The sequence below is a fragment of the Microtus pennsylvanicus genome, chromosome X (genome assembly GCF_037038515.1).
Source record: "Microtus pennsylvanicus isolate mMicPen1 chromosome X, mMicPen1.hap1, whole genome shotgun sequence".
Classification (NCBI taxonomy): domain Eukaryota; kingdom Metazoa; phylum Chordata; class Mammalia; order Rodentia; family Cricetidae; genus Microtus; species Microtus pennsylvanicus.
Window position 1 is genome coordinate 71,167,712 of NC_134601.1, and position 27,285 is coordinate 71,194,996.

Sequence of the window (27,285 nt, forward strand, 5' to 3'; positions counted from 1 at the left end):
GGTTTAATCTATATTACAAAACTGCATTTCATTCTATTTTAAAAACTCATGAAAGAGACAAATTACTCTGTGTTTGGTGGTACACGTGAAGACTACTTTTTCAACTCTTCCAAGATGTACAGAGAAGTAAGTAGTAGCAAGTTAACTTATTCTTAAAACTAAAGTGGTAGCAAGTAACTTATTCTGGAAGCTAAAGTGATAGCAAGTAACTTATTCTGGAAGCTAAAATGGTATTCCCCAAAAACCTATCAAAGTAGATTAAGAATTGAAGAGCCCATATGCAAATGAAAACCAGAATAATCAAGTCTGAAAATTTATCAAACACATCAGAGCTACAACTCAATATAGCTTCTTCAGTTCACATAAAGAAACAAAGAGAAAACACTGCAATGATGACCTGAGAAGGTATCTGACAGCTAGCAAAAGATTAACTCGCTACTATTCTTGGATTTCAAATCTTTATGAACCCCACTGCTTGGCAAGGCCAAATCAAATTGCCATTTATCAGTTTCTCATCTGAATCTTGTCTAGCCTCTTGCGTCAAGGGTCCTGCACCTTTTTCAAGGTCCTATATGTCAACCTTAATGCTAAATACTGTGCAGGCTTTCTACACTCCAACTGGGTATTTAATATATTTTCTAATCACCTGTAGTGGTTATCAATTCTCTGCCTCTACCTTCAGTAAAACTTGTTTGAAGTCTGTTCCTCTTTGACTCTTATAGGGAATCCATTCTCTGTGTGTGCATTATATATATATATATGTGTGTGTGTGTGTGTGTGTGTGTGTGTGTGTGTGTATGTATGTATGTATATATTTATTGAGAGAAGGTCAAAACAGAGACTTCCAACCAGTATTGGATTTAAGGAAAGACCACATATGGGTGGAAATCATCTATCCCACAATACTGAGCCCATACTAAGCAAGTGGTCCCTGTGCCCTAAAAGGAAGATATATGTTATTCTGGATCTCAAAGATGCTTTTTTTTCTGCCTACCATTAGCCCTCATCTGCCAATCCGTATTTACCTTTGAATGGATTGACTCTGAGGGTGGATATACTGGACAAAGAGCATGGACTCAAAAACTCAGCAATGTTGTTTGATGAAACTCTGAGTGAAGACATATTGGAATTTACACAAATATATCCACAAAGCATTCTGTTCTAAAATGTAGATGGTGTCATAGCTTCATTCAATGTAGAAGAATGTAGATCTGTAACAGAAAATCTTGTAGAAGTCTTCAAGCGCTAGAGTACAGAGTTACAGCCAAAAGGCTCACTTGAGATTCTTTCATCTCACATAAATTGGTTACAACCTGGAAGAAAGGCAGATGCTTTCCCATGATGATATTTCAGACATCTGAAAATCCTCATTCTCCACATCTGAAAAATCACCATGAGAATTTCTGAGACTCAATTTTATTAAGGCATTTTTCTAATTCAGATTTTTTTCTCTCAAATGACTTTGGCTTGTGTAAAATTGACATAAAACTATTAATCACAGTCTTTCTGGTCAAGATTAACTTTAAAAGGACAGGAGAGGTGCTTCTGTTCTGAAGATACATGGTCTAATGTAGGAGCTTTGAGTGTACAGTCTCGAAATAGCCCCTTTGTTTTCCACAAAGGCTCATGCACACCTCATATGTTCAAAACTGAGATTTGAGACCTAAAATTATCTTCTTTCCTCATGTTTTCCTTTGAATAATCTGGCCTCCACCCAACTGCTGTCCTTTTACTCATTGGTAGAAGGGTGAATTTTGTCTACCTTAATATCTTGCCAATCAGACCATTTTATGATGACACAAATTTTAAGAAAAAAATACAAATTTTTTTTGTCTTAAGAATGACTGCTAACTTACTTTCTAAAGTTTTTTTTCTATTGTCACTGTCATTTATTAAATTTATTAAAATACTGATCAAAGTATATGTCATCTTTATGTACATTTCTTTCTTGTATCTGCTCTTAAAATTAATAGTCAAACCAACATTTACCATTTCATGCTTTCACTTATGATAGACAATATCTGTGTTCTCAAACTTTAGCTTTATGTTCATTTGTATCTCTACTTATTTCTTATAGCATTATGCAACAAATGTGCTTCATAGAATAAGGTGGAGACTTAATTTATTACACATTCTTGTGTTTTCTATCTGGTTTACCCCTTCTTCACTTTCAGCTGAATTTAATCAATACATTTTTCTAATATCATGTCCTTTAGGAAGACTTAATTCTAGTCTCACATCAGTGAACCATCAAGAGTTTATTAAATAAATGGCAAAAAAGAAAACATATTTTGATCACCTATATAATATCCTGATGCATATCATAGAAAATAATAGAACCTTGCAAGGGATGAAGTGAAATTATTGTCTATTTCCCACCTTTCATGTGGGGTGCTTCTTATAATCTTGTGTGAGATTTCTACATAGAAAATCATATTTACACTGAAGATCAAGAAAAAAAAAAACCCTACTGGACACCAGCAGAAAGCTCATCAATTGGACTCTGGAAAGCCTACCATGCTGTAAGAGTAATTTTACTGAGTTCCTGGGGTTAAGGGTTACTGTAAAGAAAAGGTGTTGATTTGCTAACACTTGTATAGTCAGGTTCTCTGCTAATCCATTAAGCAAATGAAAAACACCCTGAGGTTAGAAAGAATCCCTGCTTACTGCATTTTCTTCTAAAGCACTATCTTTTCTCACCTTTGTGACTAGTTTTCTTACTTAGCAGCATGAATGGTCACTTTTTATTCATGAACCAAAGTGCAAATAGCTGAATACATCTCTCTGTGAATTCTCATTAATGCACAGTTCTTTTGTGTCTGCTACACTTAAATTCATTTCACAACTCACAAGGCTCACAGAAAACAAAGTAGAACAGCATTCTGAAATAAACTTTCTATTGACTGAATGTGATTTTTGTCATACATTCACAAAGATAAAATGCACAAAGGTAGGAAATTAAGATATTTTCCTAAATAAATGTTTTTGCTTTTCTTTATACAGGTGTGTGAAGAACATGATTTGCATGGTAAAACATACACTTTATAAACTCACATTGAATTTCTAAGTACTTCTATTTCCATAACTGTCTTGAAGCTGCAGGTGCACAGGATATTTACACCAAAGACAGAAATAATGTATGAATTATTCCCTCTTCTAGCTACTTCCCCTCTTCACTTCCCAGCCTGAGAGTTTGATAGTAAATAGGACTATGTTCAAGAAAGAGGGAGAAGAAAGAAACTTTACAATTTGTGCCAAATGACTTTAATCCATCTAAGAGAAGCATAAATTAATCCTTTATCTTTGTACCACTCTGAGTATGAAGCTAGATGCTGTGTTTGTATCTTGGCTCTTTAGGAGCCCTCATTCTTAACTGAACTGAATGAATCTCTCTGATTTCAACCACTAATTGGTTCAATTTATTAACAACATATTTGGTGTTTACTTTCACTATTAATGTAGACTTAATGAAATACCTCTATTTATCTGTTACTTTCTCACAAAAGATATTTTATTAGAAAACACGCATGAGACTAGCCTTATTTTGAAAAGTTCCTGATGTGCAAATAACAGAAATTGCTGCTGTTTTCACAAATGCACAGGTAGATAACTCTTTCTAACCATTGCTTATCTGGTGATATATTCTGATGACATATTAACACTTTGAAATATAAATATTGCTCATCAGTAACTTGTAAATAATCTGAGAAAGTTTAAATAAAATGATATTTAAGTACCCTTTCTAAAGAAGTGGTTTGTAGATTTCCACAAAAGAGATTGAGTAGAAATGGTTCTTGTAATAGTGTAAAATATCTGGATGAATTTATGGTATAAAATGGAAACAGAACTTCCTAGAAAGACTCTTTCTTATCCATGTACATTATGCAGAAACAAAAATAAATTATGGATTCTAAACGTTTGACAGAATTATTGTAGCTCCATAATTATGTAGAATTGGAATTTGGCAGATGTGAGACTAAATTATTTTGTTCAACTTCTAGTTGCCATTTCTTTGATCTGAAACTTTTGGAATGAATTAACTAGAGACACTGATTTCTTGCTTGCTCCAAGCCAAAAGCTAATAGGATAAAATCACAGGTAAAATCTTGTAACAATTTCACCTGCTTTGTTATAATATCTGAGATTCTCACCAGTGTATTTAAAAATGTCTTCATTTATGACTTTTCTTGGTTTTGAGACTATAAAATTCATGAAATTACTTCCATATTGAAGCATGCTATTCAAGTATCCTGAAATTATCTTCTCTTGACTATTGTCATTCATTAATGACACATGAATATACTAAAAAGTGTATTTGTGTAAATCTGTAACTATCAAATGAATGACCAAATAAATGCATGAAAATGACTTCTATACTTGTAAATGGTAAATTGGATCCTATAGCTATAGGATTAACAAAATGGCAGATGCTAAGAATTACAAATGTCAAATGTGTTCAGCATTCTTATTTACCTGTTTGTCAGAAGCCTCATAAAACTTAATATATTCCTTCTGCTATAGGCATAAAAATGTATAAATCAGATTAAAGAGCAACATTAGTTCTATTCACCACATTCCCTTATTCCACGTATTAATTGTATGGCCTGAATGCAGAAATATAGCAATTGGATCAAATTGGAGAAAAGATTGTTTATTCTGAAGGAAAGTATAAGTTATTCCCCAGGAACACAGATTAACTCTACCCCAAATTCCATGTGTCAACATTTAGGTAGTTTTAAAAAGTATTTATAGCAATAGACCAAAGAAAGCTATGAAGTAAAGCATTTTTCAAGTTATGTTGGTTGAAAATTAAGTAACTATGTTGCTGAATAGCAGGGAAAATGTCATATATAAATCTCATATGCTGTTCAATGGCATTCTTCACCTTTTGATTGGTGGAAACTTAAAGTTGGTTAACTTAATACATTCTGGTATTTGTAAGGAAGGGATGACTATTTTGGGCACTAATCATAGAATAAGATGAATTTTAATTAATATCTAATTTTTTAACATTCAATTGTTTCCATACTAATTTAATTTCTAATTAGTTAATTGGCTTTGAATATAGTACAGGAGAATATACAGCTTCCTTTTGCATTTTTTTTTCCATTTATATTAGCTTGGTGACTAAATAATTTTGTGGTAGGCTGTATTGTGTTCTAAGATTGTAATATTGAGAAAGATAAAGTGACTTCAGTGAATTGACAGCTTTTTAAGAATACAAAGACAAACACATAGGCATCCTCCTGAATATTAACCTTCATAAGGCGATGAAAGGAAACAAAGACAGAGACCCACATTGGAGTACTGGACAGAAATCTCTAGGTCCAAATCAGGAGCAGAAGGAGAGGGAGCACGAGCAAGGAACTCAGGACCGCGAGGGGTGCACCTACACACTGAGACAATGGGGATGTTCTATTGGGAACTCACCAAGGCCAGCTGGCCTGGGTCTGAAAAAGCATGGGATAAATCCGGACTAAATGAACATAGCGGACAATGAGGAATACTGAGAACTCAAGAACAATGGCAGTGGGTTTTTGATCCCACTGCACGTACTGGCTTTGGGGGAGCCTAGGCAGTTTGGATGCTCACCTTACTAGACCTGGATAGAGATGGGCGGTCCTTGGACTTGCCACAGGTTAGGGAACCCTGATTGCTCTTTGAGCAGATGAGGGAGGGGGACTTGATCGGGGAGAGGGGGAGGGAAATGGGAGGCGGTGGCGGGGAGGAGGCAGAAATCCTTAATAAATAAATAAATTAAAAAAAAAGAATACAAAATCATAAAGCGGGTTCTATCAATTTTGGTTCTTTATTAGATTGGTTTATGTGATCAGATCTATGAAATTCAACAACGTGGACAGCCTTATCTTGTTCCTGATTTTAGTGGGATGGCTTTGAGTTTCTCTCCATTTAATTTAATGTTAGCTGTCGGCTTGCTGTATATTGCTTTTATTACATTTAGAAATGAACCTTGTATCCCTAGTCTCTCCAAGACCTTTATCATAAAGGGGTGTTGAATTTTGTCAAATGCTTTTTAAGCATATAAAGAAATGATCATATGTTTTTTTTTTCTTCAGTTTATCTATGTGATGGATTACATTGATAGATTTTCATATGTTGAACCAGCCCTGCCTCTCTGGGATGAAGCAAAGGAATGCAGAAGAATTAGAAATAGGAAGAAAACTAGAGATGAACTTATAAGAAAAATAGATATCAAGGAGGCATAAGCAAGCCTTCCTGCTTAGACCTTTTTCTTCATATGTGGCAGGGGAGGTCAGACACTAAATGATGCTCTCAATGTTTATGGTGAGTTTTTTACTTCAGATGACCTGGACAAAATGATCCCTCATAAATATGGTCAGTGGTTCTTTTTTTTTTTTTTTTGATTGCCTTCATTCCAACTGAGTTAACAATAAAGATTAAAGATTATCCATCATAGTGGTCTTATTTCCCTTTGTGTGTTACAGTTAACATGACCTCAAGTAGTATTTTGTTATTTTTATTTTGCTGAAAATTTCACTGATCTTTTTATTTTATTAATTTTTAAACTGTCTTTGGGTTGCCATACAAAGAAATGGATTGCAGTCTGAAATTTTCTCATATATACATTAATATGCTATATTTTTTTAACTCTGCCTTTCAATATCACCTTTTTTTTTCTTTTTGAAAGATTTCTCCCTCCTTCAAATATATATTCATTCCATTTTCCTGACATACAGATTTTGTGTCCTGCTCTGGTCCCTCCCTCCACTCCTTTAAGACTTTTGATTAAGACCAATTTAATTTTTCTTGACGTTTCTATGAGTATACTGAATTTACTAAGCAAATAAACAAACAGAAGGAAAGTCTAATACCTATGTATGACTGAAAATATGATGAATTTAAGAACACTTATTGTGTCTTTTAGAGAAAATAAAGATATTATTTCTTCTTAAGAAAAATGTGATATATTTATATATGATTATTTAGCAGGATGTTGTAATATAAATGTGGGTGATTATGGTTAATGTATATATTAACAATCTCTGATGACAGAAGATGAGAAGCTTAAAAGTTAGCTTAGACATAGAAGAAAGAAAAATGAATGTGTAATGAAGTTTATAAATGATTACTTCAGTTTTCTTTTGAAATTCTTGTTAGGTATTTTTATACTGTTTTTAATATTATAAATACTTTATTAAAGTAAAACCTTATTCTAAATCCACGGAAGTATGACTTATGAATAGTGCAATGTATATTTCAAATATTTCACTAAATTTATTAGTCTTCTTAATGTTTAACAAATACTGGTGGCAGGTTATACATATGATTTTAAGCATAAATTTTTCTCTCTTTGCAATATTTAAATTGTCATATAATGTTAAAAAGTGATAAAAATCAGTGATATTATGGTATAATGACTAATTGGTTCCTACTTCTTTCTTCTTAAGGCTATGATAATTAAAACTGAGCAAAATATTTAAGTTGCACTGACAGGGATGTGAGGCCTCATCTTTTTATTAATATTTATTTATTTATTTATTTTGGTTTTTAGAGACAGGGTTTCTCTGTGGCTTTGGAGCCTGTCCTGGAACTAACTCTGTAGACCAGGCTGGTCTCAAACTCACAGAGATTCGCCTGCCTCTGCCTCCCAAGTACTAGGATTAAAGGTGTGTGCCACCATCGCCTGGCTCTTTATTGATATTTATTGAGCTCTACATTTTTCTCTGCTTCCCCTCCCTACCATTCCTTTTCCCCCTTCAGCCCTCCCCCAAGGTCAACATGCTCCCAATTTACTCAGGAAATATTGTCATTTTCTACTTTATACTTACCACGTAGATTAGATCTATGTAAGTCTCCCTTAGTGTCTGTATTGTTGTCTAAATTCTCTGGGATTGTGGTTTGTAGGCTGGCTTTCTTTGCTTTATGTTTAAAAACCACCTATGAGTGAGTATGTGTGACTATTGTCTTTGTGTGTCTGGGTTAGAGCTTACTTCACTCAAAATAATGTCTTGTAGCTCCATCCATTTTCCTGCAAAATTCAAGATGTTATTTTTTTCTGCTGTGTCATATTTCTTGATGATGACTATTGTGTTTGCAAGTAGGTATCTTTTCAAAAATTAATTTAATTATCATTTCTCTGATGATTATTTATCATCCATCATTTAAAAAATATGGAGTGATCAAGTTTCCTTTAAAATATTTAATTATCATTTGCATTTCTTCTTTATATAAACTTTTCACTTCATTTGCTTGAGATTTCATTTGTGTACACATTACAGAGTATAAGGAACTGTTCAGTGCTTAGCCATCAATTAGATACCTATATTAACACCTTTGGTGAGTTAAGGAACACAACAACATAAATATAAAGAATTTAAGAGACAGGGGAAAGAATGCATGTGGGATAATGCTCTCCATAGGTGATAACACTTCTGTTACACATTTTACCTCTTAGCAGTTAACCTGCAGGAGATTAGGCCTTTCAACATCCAGCCAGAGATGATGAGAAGTGTTCGGAGGGGGCTGCTTGTTCATTTTCTGGACACACAGAATTGAAATAATCACATAGAAAATGTATTAATTAAATCTATTACCTCTACCTTCTTAATGGCTAACTCTTACATTTTAAATTAACTCATGTCCATTGATCTGTGTATTGCCACATGGCAGTGGCTTACCAAGTAAAGTTTTCCATATGTGTCCGGTGGGGCTACATGGCTTCTCTCTGACTCTGCCTCCTTTTTCCCAGCAATCGGTTTAGTTTTTTTCCCGACTACCTAAGTTCTGCCCTATCAGCAGGTCAAGGCAGTTTCTTTATTCACCAATGTATACATAAGAAAATCCCACATCTCCTCCCCATTTCTATTTAAATGAAGATTTTAACTTTAAAATAGTAACATTAAATATAATAAGACAGGTATCAAGCAAGGATTATAGTTGCAATATTTATATCTACTCTATCTTTTATCATAAGTGTAAGGAAAACTATATTATTATTATCTATTCTTCAACTCTAACAAAGACCCTAGAAGGATATAATATTACCTAAGTTAAAACTCTAGAATTGACAGAGACTTCTTGCTGCCTGGACAGTCACCTAAAGTTCTTATGTATCATTGGGGCATCCATATTCAGCCTATAGGCCCATAGTAACTGTCAGACCTTTCAATTAAACAGGAAATTTCAAAGATAGTTCTGCCTATATTGGCAGTTTGCCAGTCATTTTCTTCTGTGTCTTGTGGAATGTCTGAAAGACCCTTTCATAAAGCAAGAACCCTGAAGGCCATTTCTCACCTTAAGACAAGTTCAGCAGTCATTTCTCCGTGGGTCCTGCATGTTCAGTTCACATAGCATACCATCAAGCATTCCAGGCAAAACCAGTTTCTTGCAAAAATGGCTAACAATCTTCATAAGGACTCTCTTCCTTGTCCATCTTCCTCTTGAAGCAATTGGTGTTTCCAGGAGTAGATGTGTCTCATTGTCATAAAAAGTTCTAAATTCTTAAAACATTTTTTTTCAGTTTATGTATTTATTAAAGATTACTGTCTCTTCCCCACCACCTCCTCCCATTTCCCTCCCCCTCCCCCAATCAAGTTCCCCTCCCTTGTCATCCCATAGAGATATCAGGGTTTCCTGCCCTGTGGGAAGTCCAAGGACCACCCACCTCCACCCAAGTCTAGTAAGGTGGGCATGCCAAATGCCTAGGCTCCCAAAAAGCCAGTACGTGCAGGAGGATCAAAAACCCACTGCCATTGTTCTTGAGTTCTCAGTAGTCCTCCTCATTGTCCGCTATGTTCAGCGAGTCCGATTTTATCCCAGGTTTTTTCAGACCCAGGCCAGCTGGCCTTGGTGAGTTCCCAATAGAACGTCCCCATTGTCTCAGTGTGTGGGTGCACCCCTCGCAGTCCTGAGTTCCATGCTAGTACTCTCTCTCCTTCTGCTCCTGATTTGGACCATGAGATTTCTGTCCCGTGCTCCAAATTGGGTCTCTGTCTCTGTCTCCTTTCATCGCCTGATGAAGGTTAATATTCAGGAGGATGCCTGTATGATTTTCTTTGGGTTCTCCTTATTTAGCTTCTCTAGGATCACTAATTATAGGCTCAATGTCCTTTGTTTATGGCTAGAGACCAAATATGAGTGAGTACATCCCATGTTCCTCTTTTTGGGTCTGGCTTACCTCACTCAGGATAGTGTTTTCTATTTCCATCCATTTGTATGCAAAATTCAAGAAGTCCTTGTTTTTTTACTGCTGAGTAGTACTCTAATATGTATACATTCCATACTTTCTTCATCCATTCTTCCATTGAAGGGCATCTAGGTTGTTTCCAGGTTCTGGCTATTACAAACAATGCTGCTATGAACATAGTAGAGCATATACTTTTGTTGTATGATAAGGCCTCTCTTGGTTATATTCCCAAGAGTGGTGTTGCTGGGTCCAGGTGTAGGTTGATCCTGAATTTCCTGAGAAACCGCCACACTGCTTTCCAAAGTGGCTGCACAAGTTTGCATTTCCACCAGCAATGGATGAGTGTACCCCTTTCTTCCAAACATCTCCAGCAAAGGCTATCATTGGTGGTTTTTTATTTTAGCCATTTTGACAGGTGTAGGATGGTATCTTAAAGTTGTCTTGATTTGCATTTCCCTGATCGCTAAGGAAGTTGAGCATGACCTTAAGTGTCTTTTGGCCATTTGAAGTTCTTCTGTTGAGAATTCTCTGTTCAGCTCAGTGCCCCATTTTATAATTGGGTTGATTATTCTGTAGTATTTGAAAAGTTTGAAGAATGCCTACCCATCTGAAATACATCTCTGTACATTCAGAAAAATCTAGCTAAAATGACTACAAGCTTGACTATTATAGATGATTATCTATTAACTTAAATTTCTTAATTATACATTGCATTTGTAAATTAGATGTACACAAAATACCTTAATCATGAGCAAAAATATACATAGAACAAAATTGACCCTAGATTTGTATCAATAAACATGATCCACCCCAATGCAAATCTCTATAACATAACCCCCTTTAAATGTAAACACAAATTTTTAGACAATATTTGGGAATATGAGTGTAGTTATGTCCGAACATCTTCCTACTGTTTACTGGGTAGAGTAAATTTTTGAGGGGTGTTCAAGGCAACCTTACAAGGACTCTTGGTCCATCAAACCACATTAGTCTGGAATGAATCCAAAAGTTGTCATCCTCTGGGGAAATACAATAAGAGCCTCTTTTCAAAAACAACTTATCCTTAGACTCAAATTTTGAAGTCAAGAAACCTGTAAAATATCTATGCTGTTTTATCTTACCAGCCCTTGCAAAGAAATGTCTCTCTGTACTTAGCTAAATCACAGTCAAAAAATTCAAAGAAAACAAAATAATATACATAATACAGACTCTCTGTATATAGTCCTTTTAGAGGTCTTTTATGTCTGAATCTGTGTTTTGTGTATATGTAATACTTTCCCGGAACACTTCTTAAAATGCTAAGCACTTCTTAAAAGTTTTAGCTGCAGAATTGCTAGGGGAAACATGGCACTGTCTGCTTTCCCCACCCAGTCAAGCATGGCAGAGATGCTAGCCACTTATGAGAACCATGCAGAGTTCCATAACTCTAGACACAGAGCAGGTCCATATTGTCAGCAGGCAAGCTGTAGCACATTGCTCACAAAGCCCATTCAAATTCTAAGTCTCCTGAAAGAGCCAGAGGTCAAGCTGGCAGCACAGTACAGAAAGCTGGTATTTCAAAATGGCCATGGCATTTTCCTCCCCACTACCGCTGAATCAGGAAAGCCGTTCTTAAGGGAGCTGCAGCATGCTGCCAGCAAGAAACGCCCATTCTGAAAAAAAAATGCAGCTAAATTTTGTTTTTTAGTGTACAAAATAATTCATTTTCTTTTCTTTGTTTGATACACAGTATTTATTTTATTGATTTTTTTAAATTTAAAATGAAATGTTTAATCAATATATAGTGATCAATTATAATACTGATTTAAAGAGCCCTTTAGTAAGGGAGAACAATTATATATAGCAGATCATTTCAAGCTGAAAGAAAAATATCTTGTTTTCATATAAATTGGTAACATTTGGCAATTGACTGAAGTCGAGTCTAGTAACTAAATCAATGTGGTGCCTTCTTCATATGTAATTTATTTATTTATTTTTTTAATTAGTTAATTAATTAATTAATTAATTTATTAAGGATTTCTGCCTCCTCCCCTCAACCGCCTCCCATTTCCCTCCCCCTCCCCCTATCAAGTCACCCTCCCTCATCTGCTCGAAGAGCAATCAGGGTTCCCTGACCTGTGGGAAGCCCAAGGACCACCCACCTCTATCCAGGTCTCCAAAGGTGAGGTCCAAATCAGGAGCAGAAGGAGACGGAGCACGAGCAAGGACCTCAGGACCGCGAGGGGTGCACCCACACACTGAGACAATGGGGATGTTCTATCGGGAGCTCACCAAGGCCAGCTGGCCTGGGTCTGAAAAAGCATGGGATAAATCCGGACTAGCTGAATATAGAGGACAATGAGGAATACTGAGAAATCAGGAACAATCGCAGTGGGTTTTTGATCCTACTGCACGTACTGGCTTTGGGGGAGCCTATTTTATTGATTTTTATTGAGCTATACTGCTCCTTTCCCTGCCTCTCCCCTCTACTTCAACCCTCTCCCAAGGTGCCCATGCTCCCAATTTACTCAGGAGATCTTGTCTTCTTCTATTTCCCATGTAGATTATATTTATGTAAGTCTGTCTTAGTGTCCTCATTGTTGTCTACATTCTCTGGCATTATGATTTGTAGGTTGGTTTTTATTGCTTTATGGTTAAAAACCACTTATGAGGGAGTGCATGTAATAATTGTTTTTCTGTGTCTGGGTTACCTCACTCAAAATAATGTTTTGTAGCTCCATTCATTTTCCTGCAAAATTCAAGATGTTATTTTTTCCTGCTGTGTCATACTCCGTTGTGTAAATGTACCACATTTTCCTTATCCGTTTTTCGGTTTAGGGGCATTTAGATTATTTCCAGGTTCTGGCTATGAAAAGCAATGCTGCTATGAACATAGTTGAGTACATGTACTTGTGGAAAGATTGAGCATTTTTTGGATATATACCCAAAAGACGTAATACTGGGTCTTGAGGTAGGTTGTTTCCTAATTTTCTGAACAATCACTGTACTGACATCCACTGGGGCTGTACCAACTTGCATTTCTACCAGCAATACAAAAATTTTCCCTTTATTCCACAACCTCTCCAGCATAAGTTGGCATCAGGGTTTTTGATCATTTCCATTCTTACAGGTACAGGATGGAATCCCAGAGTTGTTTTGATTTGCATTTCTCTGATGACTAAGTATGTTGAACATTTCCTTAAGTATCTTTCAGCCATTTTAGATACCTCTGTAGAGAGTTCTCTGTTTAGGTCTGTACATCATTTGTGTGTGTGTGTGTGTGTGTGTGTGCGCTACACATTGGTTTTATTGTAACAAAGCAACTTGTACACTTTAACATTTAAAATGAGCATCTTTTCCTTCCAGTGAAAACCAAAAAACTAAAAATTTAAAAAAAAAGTTACAACAGAGAATGTGAACTTCAAATAAACCCCTACAGGTTATGCTGATTCTCCCATTGAGTGGTAGGGCTCAAGTCATCATTAGGAGAGAATTTTCTTTTAAAAATGTCATCTTAAACTGCAAGGATGTCTGTTAAACATCACAATTAAACATGCCAAAAAGAAGCCATGTTGTCACAATTCCCACTTATCCCCCCCCAGACACCTCAAACCCATCCGTGCTGACCTTTTATACCCCCCCTTTTTTTTCTTTTATTAAACAAGAAAAAGTAGACAAATACTTGTTGGTAAATGCTAACTGTCTGTATTCACATAGACACAGTTTAATCTCTGAGCCCAATATTCAGAGAAAGGAAAAAAATCTAGAATTTTATGCACTACTATACAGGGGCCTAGCACCCCCCTGCCTCCAGAAGAGCCAAAGGGGCTGGAGGGCTTTTCTTTTTTCCCACAGAGCAGTTGCGGTGGTGTTGATTCCACAGTTCAATACAAGAAAAGATAAAAATGAATGTAGAACAGAGTAGTGGAGGTTCTTTTTCCATTGTATTTTGTGCAAGACATTTCCCCCAAAATAAGTTGAGAACCATGGTGTTGAGAAGCAAGACCTCAAAAACAGGGCAACTGAGCACAAGAAGGATTGGGGATGGGAGGAAAATGACTGCAACTTGCTCCTAGGCACTAGAGAAATTTAAAAAAATAAAAAGAAAATAAAAAGAGGGTCAGAATCCATCAGTCTTCTGTGCTAGTCATCCTCGCCTTCATCCTCCTTTCCTTCCCCTTCATCATCATCTTCATCTTCTTTACCTTCATCCCCTTCTTCATCAATATCTTCCAAGCCTTCTTCTTCATCATCATCATCGTCATCATCTTCTGCCTCTCCCTCTTCATCTTCCATATAAGGAACCAAATAGTACTGCAAGGGATTTGGCCAAATGTCGTCTTTGATGACCACTCCTAACTCATCTGCACGTGCATCAGAGAATTTAGTAAACCAGGTAAAGAAGGTCTCTTGTTCTTTGTGTTGTGTCTTCCTGATGACCTTATTCTGTGTTTGACTCGAGTGTTTTGTCAAATACTTTTCAGATTTCCATTTTATTTCAGTGGACTTTGAAGATAGGTCACCACTCTCATTCAGATGAAATTCTTTGGAGAGAAATTTATATTCAAAATAGGGATTTTCATCAAAATAAAAATCTATTCTGTAACCTGATTTAATATCTTCAAATTCTGTTAATTTAGCTCTGGTTAAACAACGCAGAGCCTCTTTATCTTTCTCCCCAAGCAGTGCAGACACTTATGGATGGTTGACAAATGTGGTTACCCCAAAATTTGGAAATTTAGAGATCAATTCTGACCTCTTCTCAAAAAAAAAAAAAAAACAGTTGGTGGAGTTTGTTATATTTTTTGATCTACCTTTAGTATTACCTCACTTGCTTGCTTGTTCATTAAGTCGGTCTATTTCATTTTGTACTTTGTCAATGTGTTCAATTGCTTCTTACTATTCTTTTTCTCACTTCAGCAGGCCAGGAGAGGCCGACTTGTCCCCCAGTTTCATGGAAGGAGCCAATTTGGGTTTCTTGGACTGAGGCAGGAACATAGATTGCCATTTTGGGGCCATGGCACAAGGGAAGTTGCTAGAAGCCAGAGGCCAGATGTCAAATGCACACAGCAGGAAGAAACTCGCAGGAACTCTGTACTCCATTTTTTATTGGATTTTTGTTCTTTTGATAACCAATTTCTTGAGTTCTTTGTATATTTTGGAGATCAGACCTCTGTATGATGTGGGGTTACAGAAGATCTTTGATCATTCTATATGCTGCCATTTTTGTCTTGTTGACTGTGTCTTTTGCTTTACCAAAACTTTTCAGTTTCAGAAGTTCCAATTTATAATTGTTTCTCTCAATACCTGTGCTCCTGGGGTAATATTTAGGAAGTGGTCTCTGTGCCAATGCATTCTAGTGTACTTCCCAATTTCTTTTCTATAAGGTTCAGCATTGCTGGCTTTATGTTGAGGTCTTTGATCCATTTGGACTTGAGTTTTGTGTATGGTGATAGATATGGGTCTATTTTTATTCTTCTACATGTTGATATCCAGTTATGCCAGCACCACTTGTTAAATATGCTTTCTTTTTTCTGTCTGTTATTTTTGCTTTGTTAAAAGTCGGGTGTTTGAAGGAGTGTGGATTAATATCCAGGTCTTCTATTCAGTTCCATTAGTCCTTCTGTCTCTTCTTATGCCATTGCTAGGCTGTTTTCAGTACTGTAGCTCTGTAGTAGAGTTTGAAGTCAGGGATTGGGATGCCTCCAGAAGTTCGTTTAATGTACAGGATTGTTTTGGCTATCCTAGGTTTTTTGTTTTCCATATGAAGTTGAATACTGTCCTTTTGAGGATTGTGAAGAATTTTCCTAGAATTTTGATGGGTATTGCATTGAATCTGTAGATTGCTTTTCGTAAGATTGCTATTTTTACTATGTTAATTTTGTCTACCCAAGAGCATGGGAGATCTTTCCACTTTCTGGTGTTTTCATCAATTTCTTTCTTTAAAGATTTAAAGTTCTTGTCATACAAGTCTTCCACTTGTTTGTTTATAGTTACTCAGATATTTTATGCTATTTGTGGCTATTGTGAAGGATGTTGTTTCACTAATTTCTATCTCAGCCATTTTATCATCTGTTTACAGGAGGGCTAATGATTTTTTGAGTTATTCTTGTATCCTGCTACATTACTGAAAGTGTTTATGAGTTGTAGAAGTTCCTTGGTAGAATTTTTGGGATCACTAATGTAAACTATCTTATCATCAGCAAACAGTGAGAGTTCGACTTCTTTTCCAATTTGTTTCACCTTGATCTCCCTTTGGTGTCTTATTGCTCTAGCTAGGACCTTAAGAACTATATTGAATATATATATAGAGAGAGTGGGCAACATTGTCTTGTTCCTGATTTCAGTGGAATGGCTGTGAGTTTCTATTCATTATGTTTGATGATGGCTGTTGGCTTACTGTATATTGCCTTTATGAATAGGTATGTTCCTTGTATCCCTGCTCTCTCTAAGACCTTTGTCATGAAGGGATGTTGTATTTTGTTGAAAGCTTTTGTGGCATCTTATAATATCATCGTGTTTTTTTTTTTATTTTTCAGTTTGTTTATGTGGTGGATTACATTGACAGGTTTTTGTATGTTGAACCATTCCTGCATCTCTGGGATGAAGCTGACTTGATCATGGTGGATGATGGTTCTGATGTGTTTATGGATTCGATTTGCCAGTATTTTATTTAGTATATTTGCATCAATGTTCATGAGTGAGATTGGTCTGTAATTCTCTCTTAGTAAAGTCTTTCTGTGGTTTGGGTATCAGGGTAACTGTAGCCTCATAAACAGAGTTTGGCAATGTTCTTTCTGTTTCTTTGTGTGGAATAATTTAAATATTGTTATTAGTTCTTTGAAAGTCTTATTGAATTCAGAGCTTAAACCATGTCCTGAGTTTTTTTCTGGTTGGGAGACTTTTGATGACTATATATCTTCTGCAGTAATACATCTGTTTAATTTGCTTATCTGGTCTTGATTTAATTTTGGTAAGTGATATTTACCCAGAAAGTTGTCAATTTCCTTTAAATTTTCCAATTTTGTAGAGTACAAGTTTTCAAAATATGACCTGATGATTCTCTGTATTCCCTCTGTTTCTTTTGTTATGTCCCCCTTTTCATTTCTGATTTTGTTAATTTGGATATTCTCTCTCTGCCTTTTGATTAGTTTGGATAAAGGTATTTCTATTTTGTTGATTGTCTCAAAGAACCAACTCTTTGTCTCATCAATTCTTTGTATTGTTTTCTTTGTTTCCATTTTGTTGATTTCAGCTCTCAACTTTGATTATTTCTTGCCATCTAATTCTGTTAGGTGAGTTAGCTTCTTCTTTTTTCTAACATTTTCAAATGTTCTGATAATTTACTAGTGTGGGATTTTTCAAGCTTCTTAATGTAGCATTTAGTTCTATGAACTTTCCTCTTAACACTGCTTTCATTGTGTCCCACAAATTTGGGTATGTTTTGGGGCCATATTCATTGTATATTAGGGAGTTTTTAATTTCTCCCTTTATTTCTTCCTTGACCCATTAATGATTCAGGTAAGCATTGTTAAATTTCCATGTGTTTGTGGGCTTTCTGGAATTAGTATTGCTGTTGACATAGTTCTAAACTATGGTGATCTGATACGGTACATTTGGTTATTCCATTTTTTATATTTGTTGAGGTTTGTTTTGTTACTGAATATGTTATCAGTGTTTGAGAAAGTTCCATCAGGTGCTGAGAAGAAGGTATATTCTTTTCTGTTTGGATAGAATATTCTATAGATGTCTGTTAATTCCATTTGAGTCATAAAATCAATTAGTTCTCTTATTTCTCTGTCCATTTTATTTTTGTATGGCTGACCTGTCCAGTGGTGAAAGGGAGTGTTCAAGTCTTCCACTATTAATGAGTGAGGATCAATGTATGTTTTAAGATTTAGAAGTGTTTCTTTTATATATGAGGTTAGATTTCCTCTTGATGGATTTTTTCCTGTAACTAATATCAAATGAACTTCTTTGTCTCTCCTGACTGATTGTAGGTTGAATTCAATTTCCTTAGATATTAGGATAGCTACACCTGCCTGTTTCTTAGGCCCATTTGAGTGGAATATTTTTTTTCCAAAAGCCTTTACTCTGAGATGATGTCTGTTCTTTGAGGTTGCGATGTGTTTCTTATATGCAGAAGAAGGATGGATTCTGGTTTTATATCCAATCTGTTTGCCTGTGCCTTTTTATAAATGAGTTGAGTTCATTTATATTAAAGGATATTAATGACCAGTGATTGCTATCTCTATTAATTTAGATTTTATTGTTGGTGATGTTAATTTGTGCCTTTTTTCCTTTTGGATTTGCTGCTATGAGACCATCAATTGTCTGTATTTTTGCTGATGTAGCCAACTTCCTTGGGTTAGAGTTTTCCATCTAATATTTTGTGTAGGTCTGGGTTTGTGGCTAGGTATTGATTAAATCTAATTTTGTCATGGAATATCTTGTTTTGTCCTTCTATGAATGTTTTGCTGGGTATTGTAGTCTGGGCTGGAATCTGTGGTCTCTTAATGTCTGCATAATGCTTGACCACAGTCTTCTGGCTTTCATTGTCTCCAATGAGAAGTCAGGTATAATTCTGCTAGGTCTACCTTTATATGTTATTTGTCTTTTTTTTCCTTTGCAGTTCTTAATATTCTTTCTTTATTCTGTATGTGTAGTGTTTTGATTACTATGTGGTGAGAGACCTTTTTTTATTCAGTCTATTTGGTGTTCTGTAAGCTTGTATCTTTATAGGCATATCTTTCTTTAGGTTGGGAACATTTTTTTTCTATGATTTTGTTAAATATATTTTCTGTGCTTTTGAGTAAAACTTCTTCTTTTATATACATTATTCTTAGATTTGGCCTTTTCATGGTGTCCCATATTTCCGGATTTCGGGTTAAGCTTTTGTTAGATATAATATTTTCTTTAACTGATGAGTCTACTTCCTATATTGTATCTTCAGCGCTTGAGATTGTCTCTTCAGTCTCTTGTATCCTGTTGGTCATGCATGCATTTGTGGTGTCTGATTCTTTTCTCATGATTTATGTTTCTATATTTCCCTCTTCTTGTATTTTCTTTATTTTATCTATTTCAGTTTTCAAATCTTGAATAGCTTCTTTTATATGTTTGATTGCTTTTTATTGGTTTTCTTTAAGGTATTTACTGATGTCTTCCAATTTTGTCTTTTTCTCCGTTTCTTAGAGGTAATTTCTCATTTCCTATTTAAGAGTTTCAAACATTCTCCTGAAATTATTTTTAGGTCATTTTCTTCTGCTTCATCTATATTTGGTTGTTCTAGTCTTGCAATTGTAGAGTCTTTAGGTTTTATTGGTGTTGTGTTGCTCTTTGTGGTGTTGTATGTGTTCTTCCCTTTTCTACTCTTCTTTTCCTCTAATAGGTGTGGTTGGAGCTGTCTGAGATTCTGTTGATCAATCTAGATGCCAGTGAATCCAAAGTTCAGATGTTTGTTCCTCATGATATAGTCAGTGCCACCGTGCTAGTTACCCTTTTGTTTGCTCTGTGTTCCTGGATATAGCTCAGGACTCCTGGGATTTGCTCTGCTCCTTTAGAGTTTGCTGTCTCATGCCTAGGTTATCCTCTTTGACCTATTTCTGTAAATCCTAGACTGAATTCCTGCCTGCAGAATTCCCTAACATGGAGTTGGTCCTGCAAAGGTCTCTAGATCTGGTCTACTTCCTAGGAGTTCCCAGGCTTGGGTGCACCCAAACCTGCAGAGCACCTGGCTCAGGCTTACTCCCTCAGAGGTCCCAGACACGCACAGACACACTGAGTTTTCTGGTTCCTGCCTATTTCTTTTGATGTCCCAGACCAATGTCCCAGACCAATGTCCAGACCTACAGAGGTCTTGGCTCAGGCCTACTCCCTCTGTGGTCCCAGACTCATGCCTGGCCCTGCAGAGAGGTCTCTGGTTCCTCACTACTCCTTTGGAGGTCCCAGATTCATGCTCAGACTGGAAGAATTACTGGCTCAAGCCTAGTACGTATGAGGTCCTACATCCATGCCCAGACCCACAGAGGTCCTGGCTTAGGTCAACTCCCTTGAAGGTCTCAGAATCACATCCAGGCCTTCTACAGTCTCTGGCTCAGGCTCACTTGATCAGGGGTTACTCCCCTGTACCAGTTCTGGTGGAGTTTACAGTCTCTGGTCTGCTCTGGACCAGGTTGCTGGTTCAATCCTTGTCTGCAAGTGCCCCCAGACTGGATTGGCTCCCAGCTCCTGCTCCCATGGAGCTTGCTTCCTTAGGCTCACTCAGGGATATGTAGCTTGTTCAGTCCCACTCCTTTGGAATTTATTGCCTCAATCCTACTTCAGACCAAGGTGGAATTTATTACCTCGAGCCTACTTTGGCCTAGGTTACTGCTAGAATTAATTTTCAAGCCCTCTCAGGTTTTATGTGGATTTCATCCACCACATTGGTGTCAATGTGTTGGAGGGGGCTGCTTGCTTTTTTCCTATCCACCTAAAACTGAAATAATCACACAGAAATTGTATTAATTAAATCACTGCTTGGCCCATTAGCTCTAGCTTCTTATTGGTTAACACTTACATATTAATTTAGTCCATCTCTATTAATCTGTGTATCGCCACATGGCAGTGGCTTACCCAGTAAAGTCCCAGTGTCTATGTCCAGCAGGGCTACATGGTTTCTATCTGACTCTGCCTCCTTTCTCCCAGTATTCAGTTTAGTTTTCCCTGCCTACCTAAATTCTGCCCTATCAACAGTCCAAGGCAGTGTCTTTATTCACCAATGGTAATCATAGCATACATAGAGAAATCCCACATCAGAAAAAAAGAACCATTGGACCCCTCTTATTCCTATGGAGTTATATGAAATAATAGTAGCTAGTAAGTAAAGGCTCACAAGTAACCACTGGCCCCTGAGTATTTATTGTTACACACATACAAGCATTATTTTACACAGAATATTATAGAAATCAATAATAAAACACAATAAGTCACCAAACATTTCTCATGGAAACAGAGCCAGCAGTGAAGTAGACAAAGAGTAGTTAGATACAAGGTGTACAAGAACAACATGACAAAAACAATGCATTATTCACACTTTCCTATTTTTTCCTTCTCTTTTCTCTTCTTTTTTCTTCATTGTTAGACAGAGTTTGACTTTGTAGGTGTAGCTGGCAATGGACATGCTTTGTAAAATGGGCTGACTTGAACTAAGAGAGATAACCCTGAATCTTTCCACCTGGATGTCAGGATTCAAGTCCAAAATAACATACCTGGCTATGTACACTTTTCACTAACTTATAATATCATTACTACCATACCCCAATCTCCATCTTTTTGGAGTCTTGATCAAATGTTCATTCTGCTTAGCCTTTTTTTCTTCAATAATAAAATGTTTCACATTCTTTGGTCATTATGATAGAGAGTTTAAATCAAAATAATATTTTAAAATGTCTGTGTTGTATTCATCCTTAAGTTGAATATGGCTGAATTAAGTTGAATAAATTAATTAAATTCATTGAAAAATGAAGAATAAAATAAAAATTAAACAAAGCAAAAATTAAAAATTATGATCAATTGAAGACTCTATGTATGTTAATGAGAATTTCAGAAGAAGAAACAATGAAGGAATAAAAGAAATATTTGGAATAATAATAATGGTTGTAACTTTCCCAAAGTTAGTTATTAATACCAAAACAAAGATATGGAAAAATAATATGTAAGATAGAAATTAAATATCTAGATAATATCAACAGAGCATACAATTAAATACAAAGGAAAAAATCTAGAAAGAGACTAAGGGTGAAGATTATAAAATTAAGATGTATCACATTTATATTAGACTTTTCAAAAACAAATTAGTCAAAAATATAATTTAAAGACATTTTGAAATTTTAAATAAAAATAAAAGAAAAAGGCAAAAAAGTATAAGAATCATTTAAATTTAGGAATATCATTATTTCAAAGTGAAAAATAAGATCAGGCAAGAGTTTTGTAGTGACTATTATGCTGCGTACATGCACCTTTTGTCACCCAGGCCTCATCTTAAAAATAAACAACAAAGAATGTCTGGGAATATAAAACTGAGTAAATTTTGTTCTCATTGACCTGCTTAATCATTTTTTATTATTTAAAGTAATTTTTAAAACTATAAGTGTTATGGGTGTCCATGCCAGAGTGTATATATGTGCACATGTGCATATAAGTGCCCATGGAAGACAGAAAAAGATATCATATTCCCTGAAATTGGGTTTACCACTTGTTGTGAACAAACTACCAGGATGCAGTAAATTTAAATTAATTCCTTTACAAGAAAAGGGAGTGCTTTGAAACTCTGAATCAATTCTTAAAGTCAATATTGAATAAAAATTAAAGTCTTTCTTTTTTTCTTTCATTCGTTCCTTTTGTATATAGATGTTTTGTACTACGTAAGATTACTATTGCTATAAGGAAAACATCAAGACCAAAAAAAGATGGAAGGGTTTATTTGGCTTATACCTCCACATAATAGACCATAGTTTAATAATGTTAGAGGAAGAACTCAAGCAGTGCTGAAAGAACCTGGATGAAGGATTAATGCAGAGGCTGTAGAGGACTGCTGATTTGATTACATGCTTGTTCCCTGTGGCCTTCTCAGCCTTCTTTCTTACAGATCCAAGGATTACCCATCCATGGGGGACCTTTTCCACAATAGACTGAGCACTCACCTATCAATCAGAAATGAAGAAAATGTCCTACAGGTTATTTTATGGAAGCGGTTTCTCAATTGAGGTTTCTTCCTTCAAATGACTCTAGGATGTGTCAACTTAACATAAAACCAGCCAACATATATATGGAAAGCCCTTTCACTAGTATTCCATGTACTATGTACCCTTGATCCCCTCAAATTAACATTATCATTCATGCATAATTACATATAACCGCTGGTGTTTTAGAGAACTCAGAAATGGGCCTTGGGAAGCTATCTACCCTTTCATGAGGAGTTGTAAACAGCCAATAAGCTCAGCTGGGATCATCTTTTGCAAGAGGATACAGTTTAATTTGCCAGACTAATAGTTGGATGGATTGGAACAGAGTTACACAGCATAATCTCCTGTTCTGAAAAAGTTAGAAACAATTGGGAAAAGGTTTAATTGATACCAGGGTAGAGAAAATAACTGTAAAAGTAATTATACATAATAATGGAGAAAAACTTGTAAAATGAATATTAACCTCAAAAAAGACATATACAAGTAGGAACAGTAGCTGTTTCAAAAGATCCATCAGAGGGATCCTTCATCTGGCGATGGGTGGAGATAGAGACAGAGACCCACACTGGAGCACTGGACTGAGCTTCCAAGGTCCAAATGAGGAGCAGAAGGAGAGAGAACATGAACAAGGAAGTCAGGACCACGAGGGGTGTGCCCACCCACTGTGACGGTGGGGCTGATCTAATGGGAACTCACCAAGGATATCTGGACTGGGAATGATGGAGCATGTGATCAAACCGGACTCTCTGAACGTGGCTGACAAGGAGGGCTGACTGAGAAGCCAAGGACAATGGGACTGGGTTTTGATCCTACTGCATGTACTGACTTTGTGGGAACCTAGTCTGTTTGGATGCTCACCTTCCTAGACCTGAATGGAGGGGGAGGACCTTGGACTTCCCACAGGGCAGGGAACCCTGACTGCTCTTTGGGCTGGGGAGGGAGGGTGAGGGGGAAGAGGAGAAAGGGGGAGAAAAGGGGAGAAAAGGGGGAGGAGGCGAGGAGGTGAAAATTTGTAATAATAATATAAAAATAAAAAATAAGAAGAAACAGTAATATTTACAAATCTAGGTCAATAATAAGTGAACAACAAACTAAGAAATGACTCAAATATGCTATAAGAAGCCTATTATAAATACAAAATACAGTTATTAGAATGTAAGGGTAAAAGAAAAACTATTAGAGAAATAATTAGGAAAGAAGAGCAGGAGCAATTATATAAATACCTGGAAATACTCAAATAAGAATTATAATATAGATAAAAGGAGTTTTAGATAACTGATACCGTTTTTGATTCTCCTGTGTCACATAATTTTTAATATACTCACATTCAGCAACAGAACATCAGAATACATGAAGTAACATCTCAGACCTGCAAAGAAAAATGAGCTTTCTATTATAGTTGGAATGTCAACCTCTACTCTCCTGGTAGATTCAGCAGTCATGAAAGGAATAAAAATGTAGTTGAACTGATAGATATCAATCAATTATATCTAATAATTTAGTACAGAATACTTCAAAAATTGCAAAGTTTATCTTCTCGATTTCATGGTGACATCCATCAGAAAAAAAATCATGCTTCAAGATATAAAATATTACAATATCTAAATCTGTGCATGTAGCTCAGTGGTATAAGCCTTTACTGATATTTTAAAATATCTGATTCAATTGTCAGCATACAAAAAGAAAAAAATATTAATCACAAATCTCTGTAATACTATGGAATTAAGTAAGAAAATCTAAAAAGAAAAATCAACAAATCAAATTCAAGTTGAAAGACTTTTTTTGAGCAATACAGAATAAAAAAAATTCTCTGCCTTTTATCATTGTTCTTTGACATATAACTGGAGGGTGTGTATATGAATGTTTGATAGAAAAAATATATATATAAAGCATACAGAGTAGATAGGAAACAGAAAAAATAATTTACTATTTGAAAATAATACAATTATGTACAAACAATAATCTATGTAATTGAAAGAATAAAATTAATAGAATTACTAAGTGAAATTGAATGACAAAAAGTGAAAACCAAAAATTTCCCAGATGCAAGAGTACGAATATTAGAAATTGTTCGCTGGAAAAGAAAACTAAGAATACCATCCATAATGCATAGATATTAATTTAGTTTTTATTTTTATTTATTTATTTATTTATTTTACATTCATTTTACATTCCAAACGAAGTTTTCCCTTATACCCCTCCTCCTATCTCCCTGTCTTTTCCCAAGATTGCCCCTCTCCCCTCTCCAGTCATCCCAATATTTAAGGGATCCCGTGAGAAATCAACAAATTCTGGAACATTATGTTGGGGGCAGGTCCAAACCCCTCTCCCCTGAATTAAGGCTGAACATGGCATCCCAAATTAGGGAATGGGCTCCGAAAAGCTATATAATGCACCAAGGATAGATGTTCGTCCTTTTGCCAGGAGACCCACAGATAGTCAAAGCTTAACGACAGTCTCCCACAAATGTAGGGCCAAATTCAGCCCCATGGAGACTCCACAGCTGTTGGTCTAGATTTCCTGAGTTTACACAAGATTGTTTCAGTTCTCTCCTTGAAATTCTCTGTCATGGTCTTGGCCTCCCTTGCTCATATATTCCCTCCTTCCTCTCTTGGATGAGATTCCCAGAGCTTGACATCTTTCTTGGTTGTGGATCTGTGCATTTGGTTCCATCAGATACTGAATGAAGGTGCTCTATGATGATTGTATTATTTTCAAATATTATTTTCAATCTGATTACAGAGAAAGACAATTTGGACATTCACTTCACTGTTGCTAGGAGTCTCAGGTGAGGTCATCATTGTGGAGTCTTGGGAATTTCCCTAGCAACAGTTTTCTCCCTAAACACATAATGATTCTATCAAGTTTTTTTTCTTTCATTACTCTTCCACTCTGTCCCTCTTCTCCTCAACCATCACATTACTTTCTGTTCTAACCTCCCCTCCCCTCCGCTATGGTACCACTGCCTAGCCCCTAGTTTACCCAAGAGATCTTACCTACTTCCCATTCCTAGGAAGATTTGTATTTCCTCTTAGGGTCTTCCTTGTTAGCTACCTATCCTAGAGCTGTGGATTTTAGTCTGGTTATCCATTGCTTTATGACTAATATTCATTTGTGAGTGAGTACATGCAGTGTTTGTCTTCCTGAGACTGTGTTGTATAACTCAGGATTTTTTTTTGTTCCATATATTTGACTGCAAACTTAAAATTGTCATTGTTTGTTTAATTTTTTTTCAGCTGAGTAATTGTGTAAATGAACCACATTTCTTTCTCCGTTCTTTAGTTGAGAGGCATCTAGGTTGTTTTCAGGTTCTGTCTATTAGAAATAATCCTGCTTCTATTTCTTAAAGGAATTTCTCATTTCATCTTTAAGAGTTTCATTCTTATACACGTTGATATCCAGTTATGCCAGAACCATTTGTTAAATATGCTTTTTCCATTTGAATTTTTTTTGCTTCTTTGTCAAAAATCAGGTGTTTGAAGGAGTGTGGATTAATATCCAGGTCTTCTATTCAGTTGCATTAGTCCTCCTTTCTCTTCTTATGCCAATGCTAGGCTGTTTTCAGTACTGTAGCTCTGTAGTAGAGTTTGAAGTCAGGGATTGGGATGCCTCCAGAAGTTCGTTTAATGTACAGCATTGTTTTGGCTATCCTGGAATTTTTTGCTTTTCCATATGAAGTTGAATACTGTCCTTTCGAGGTCTGTGAAGAATTTTCCTAGAATTTTGATGGGTATTGCATTGAATCTGTAGGTTGCTTTTGGCAAGATTGCTATTTTTACTATGTTAATTCTGTCTACCCAAGAGCATGGGAAATCTTTCCACTTTCTGGTGTCCTCTTCAATTTCTTTATTCAAAGATTTAAAGTTCTTGTCATACAAGTCTTCCACTTGTTTGTTTAGAGTTACTCTGAGATATTTTATGCTATTTGTGGCTATTGTGGAGGGTGCTGTTTCTCTGATTTCTATCACAACCCTTTTTAATTTTTTATTTTAATTTTTTATTGATAAAAGGAGAATAAAAAAAAAACAAGTTTCCACCTCCTCCCAGCCTCCCATTTCCCTCCCCCTCCTCCCACTCTTCTCCCCCTTCCCCCACTCCTCTCCCCCTCCCTCTCCAGTCCAAAGAGCAGTCAGGGTTCCCTGCCCTGTGGTACGTCCTAGGTCCTCCCCCCTCCGTCCATATCTAGGAAGGTGAACATCCAAACTGGCTAGGCTCCCACAAAGCCAGCACATTAAGTAGGATCAAAACCCCGTGCCATTGTCCTTGGCGTCTCATCAGCCCTCATTGTTCGCCATGTTCAGAGAGTCCAGTTTTATCCCATGCTTTTTCGGTAACAGTCCAGCTGGCCTTGGTAAGCTCCCAGTAGATCAGCTCCACTGTCTCAGTGGGTGGGTGCATCCCTCGTGGTCCAGA

The 27,285-nt window shown here is 36.1% G+C and overlaps 1 pseudogene; it reads right to left on the reverse strand.

The window, feature by feature from the left end:
* Positions 1 to 14,290: 14,290 nt before the first annotated feature.
* LOC142841431 (protein SET-like) lies at positions 14,291 to 15,166 on the reverse strand (annotated as a pseudogene).
* Between the last annotated feature and the right edge of the window lie 12,119 nt (positions 15,167 to 27,285).